Below are 4,284 nucleotides of genomic sequence, written 5' to 3' on the forward strand. Positions count from 1 at the left end.
CTGCGACGAAGTAAAGGAAGAAAAAGTCCCTGCTAACATTCCTTCAGAAAGTCCGTTGGGGAGGATGTTAAGGAAATGGACAAGTAAGACTTGTACAAGGGAAGAAGATAAAAAGAAAATGATGAAATATTGTTGTTTATTATGGACCAAAGAACCAATCCTTCGTCCGGCTGTCTTCTGGCCAAAGTACAGTTCGGACGAGGATTGGGTCTGTCAGTATTTAGATCTGTATGTGAATGAAAAACAACCTTTTATTCTAGAGGAGGCAGACTATGTGTCTTGTTGGAAGGGCAGTTTGGGAATGATGGTAGTAAAGACAAAGGATTCCCCCTCTGCCCCACCCAGTCCCTGGGATCCTCTTGGCTGCTTCCCCGCCCCCCCCCCCCCCCCCCCCCCCACTGCCAGGATTTAAGAATCCTGGCAGTTCTCCACGAAATTGGAGAATCATTGGAAGGAACTACAAAATGGAAACAATTGGGAAAGGACTTATCGAAATGTGAGAATTTGCAACGGGGCATCAGATACTGGGTGAATTAGTGCAGTTCAGCACTAAATGGGTGAGTTATGCTGTGTTGCACTAAATGGGAGAATTGAGGCAGGACAATATCTTTTGGGAGACTTAGTGTACCGCACCCCTAAATTGGGCGAGGGCATCAGTCAGTATGGGGATTCGAGTGAGGCAACACTGAGTGGGCTTCAGTAATTGAGGGGAATGGTGCTAACCAACACTGAATTGGAGAATTGGTGCGGGCCATCTGTAAATGAGAGAGCTGGAGCACAGTGGAGCTAAATTAGAGAATTGGTGCATGGCAACAGTAAATGGGAGAATGAGAGTAGCGCACCCTTAAATGGTAGAATCGGGCTCGGGCATCAGTTGCTGTGGTGAAACGGTGGGCTATCACGGTGTGAAACGTTGTTCTAGCTCTCTGGTTTCCTTCATTACTGTCCTGGTCAGGGAGGCTGGGGATTGGTCCTCTCCATCAGATGGAGGGACCAGCGCATTGTTGACCCAATTTAATCAAGAATGGAATTGGTCATCTTCACTTCTCATGGTTCATTGTTGTTCTGTTTTGTTGGCTGTTACTTGATCACTTTCTGGGACTTGACAATGCATTAAAGCTGCAGTATGTTTGGAAGCACGGTTTGGAATTGTCTCGCTGCCATTTGTGTGAGCAGTACATGACATAGACGACTCGCACTCCCTCAAAGTCAGCATGCCAGTGTGTCTGGCAATGGTTCCGCCTTTTCTGTTCCACGCTAAGAGCTGTCAGTTTTTGGATTCGCTGGAGTGCTGAGGGGGTAACACAATTTGTGTGGTAATTTTCTTCAGTCTAAACTCCACCCTCCAGGAAAAATAGCCCAACGCGCTGAGTAACAAACAGTACGAGTTTTTAGCAAATGGTCTGTTCAAGCTGGTGTCAGCTTCTGGAGCGTCTCAGAGTTGCCAAGCACGGAAACAGACCCTGCGATCTAACTTGCCACTGCTAAACAGATAACCGAAATTAATCTAACCAATAATTGCCAAAATGTGTCCCTTATCTCTCCGAACCCTTTTAGATGCCTTTGAAATGTTGTGAGCGCACCAGTCTCTGCCCCTAAATATGACAATTCATTCTGTACACACGGAAGTGTCGGTGTTCAAAACAAGTGTCCCTCAAATCCCCTTTAAATGTTACTGTTCTCACATTAAACCAATGTTATCTCGCTTTGAACTCATGTGCCTTGTGAAAAATTACTCCCTGACTCTTTTCTCTGTCCGTCTGCCTCATGTCTTTATAAAATTCTGTAAGGCCATTCCTCAGCCCTGAAGCTCCAGGGAAAACTGTCGAAGCCAATTCAGCTTCGTGCTATTGTCCAAACAGTGCAAACCTTGGAAACCCTTTCAAATACTTTCCAAATTGCATCACGTTCGTTTTTGAATGCGCGAAATGTTCGTGACTGAAGTGAAGCGATGCTGAAACACTAGTAATGACAATTTTGACACTCTGGCCCTGTAAGGTGGCGTGGCCGAGTGGTCTAAGGCGCTGGATTTAAGCTCTAGTCAATATCGAGTCGTGGGTTCGAATCCCACCGCTACCACGATAACTAGTGTTCTACTGCTGACAGTTGAACATAGCAGGCCCTATGCGTTTTCGTTGTTGTGTTTGCAGCTGCTCAGGCCTCTGATCCAGACTGACTCTGAAAACAGTGTGGGTCCTTGCAGTCGAAGCCTCCTCAACCCCTCTGCTTTCGGAAATATGCGTGGCCAGTTTCTGTGTCTCAAATAGTCAGCGCGTTTGTCTGAAAGTTCGGTGGTTCGAGCCCTCCCTTCGCACTGAGCCTCAATTATTTCAGTTCAAGCATGAGACCAACCATGTCCCGACACTGCAACCACGAGAACTCACCCGAGTCTGCAGCTGGATGTGGCCCCAATCTCTCCAAGGCCCCGCTGCCAACAGAAAGCGGCTTCTGCAGCTTCAATCAGCGGCTTCCTGCTCAGCCCTGGGACACAGCACATGGAAAATCCTTCCCCAGGAACGGCTCTTCCCGTGTGAAAGGGACAACCATTCCACTTTAAATTGGACACGGCTTCAGAGGATTGTTCCTGTTCTTGGAACGTTTCATAAACAAAACTCCTGTCTCGCAAATAAGAAGTGGGAAAAGTTGTTGGCAGGAAGACTAGAGAAAGTGTTGACTGTGAGGACTCTGTCTCGTCAGCAGGTGGGATTCCTTACACTCCAAACAGGAATGATTGGGTTTCCTTCGGGAATTTCCCAATTGATTTACCATCTGCCAGAGTGAATGGGAATCACTCCGGAGACATAAAGATGAGGATAAAAATATGAAAATATTTATATTGAGTCTTAAATCCAGAGACAAGTGTTAAATAGATAATAATGTTCTGAAGGAATAATAGCTGAGAAATGGAAAGTGTGAATGATGACATTTGTGATTGGGAGGAATGAACTGGATCCTTGTAAATTGCAATGCCGGGTGAAATATGCTCAGTATGAAATGACACACTCACCAATCGTGAGCCAGGCCCAGCGATTTTAGTCCGAGAGCATGAGATGCTTAATCTCAAGGCCGTAGGTTCAAGCCTCACGATGGGCCCTTTCCCTCCTTTAAAGAAATCCAGCTCTCTGCTCCACTTGCAGTATTGTAACCCAGTGTAGGGGTTGGTTTGGACACGTCGATCCGACTATGTTTGATCACACCTCTGTTCCTGAGTGAAAGCTGTCTCCACTTGCCCATAAGATGGAATCCCATCTGCTGACGAGACAGAGTCCTCACAGTCAACACTTTCTCTATTCTTCCTGCCAACAACTTTTCCCACTTCTTATTTGCGAGACAGGAGTTTTGTTTATGAAACGTTCCAAGAACAGGAACAATCCTCTGAAGCCGTGTCCAATTTAAAGTGAAGTGGAGCCGTTCCTGGGGAAGGATTTTCCATGTGCTGTGTCCCAGGGCTGAGCAGGAAACCGCTGATTGAAGCTGCAGTAGCCGCTTTCTGTTGGCAGCGGGGCCTTGGAGAGATTGGGGTCACATCCAGCTGCAGACTCGGGTGAGTTCTTGTGGTTGCAGTGTCGGGACATGGTTGGTCTCAATGCTTGGACTGAAATAATTGAGGCCCGGTGGTAAGGGCGGGCTCGAACCACCAAGCTTCCAGCCAAATGCAGTGACGATTTGAGACACAGAGACTGGCCGCGCGTATGTCCGAAAGCAGAGGGGTTGAGGAGAGTCCGACAGCAAGGACTGTTTTCAGACTCAGTTGACCTGAGCAGCGGCAAACACAACAACGAAAACGCAGACGGCCTGCAGAGGTTCTGCTCTGTTCAACTGCTTACCGCGGAGCAACCGCTGGTAGCGGTGGGATTCGAACCCACGACTCGATAGAGACTGGAGCTAAAATCCAGCGCCTTAGACCACTCTACCACAGAGACGCAAAGCGCCAAAATCTCATTACTAGCGTTTCAGCATCGCTTCACTTCAGGCACGAACACATCGCGCATTCAGTAACGAACGTGGAACAATTTCGAAAATATTTGAAAGGTTTTCCAAGGCTTGCACTGTTTGGACAATACCACGAAGCTGAATAGATTTCGACAGTTTTCCCTGGAGCTTCAGGGCTGAGGAATGGCCTTACAGAATTTTATAAAGTCATGAGGCAGACGGACAGAGAAAAGAGTCAGGGAGTAATTTTTCACAAGGCACATGAGTTCAAAGCGAGATAACATTGGTTTAATGTGAGAACAGTAACATTTAAAGGGGATGTGAGGGTCACTTCTTTTGAACACAGACATT

General features: G+C 47.1%; 1 non-coding gene across 1 annotated transcript; it reads left to right on the forward strand.

Annotated features, from left to right (window-relative positions):
- The first annotated feature begins 1,997 nt into the window (after positions 1–1,997).
- trnal-uaa (transfer RNA leucine (anticodon UAA)) lies at positions 1,998–2,079 on the forward strand. Its single transcript is given in 2 exon segments — positions 1,998–2,035; positions 2,047–2,079. It is a non-coding gene; the product is annotated as a tRNA-Leu (tRNA).
- Positions 2,080–4,284: the final 2,205 nt, after the last annotated feature.

Source organism: Chiloscyllium punctatum, chromosome 33 (assembly GCF_047496795.1).
Source record: "Chiloscyllium punctatum isolate Juve2018m chromosome 33, sChiPun1.3, whole genome shotgun sequence".
Lineage (NCBI taxonomy): Eukaryota > Metazoa > Chordata > Chondrichthyes > Orectolobiformes > Hemiscylliidae > Chiloscyllium > Chiloscyllium punctatum.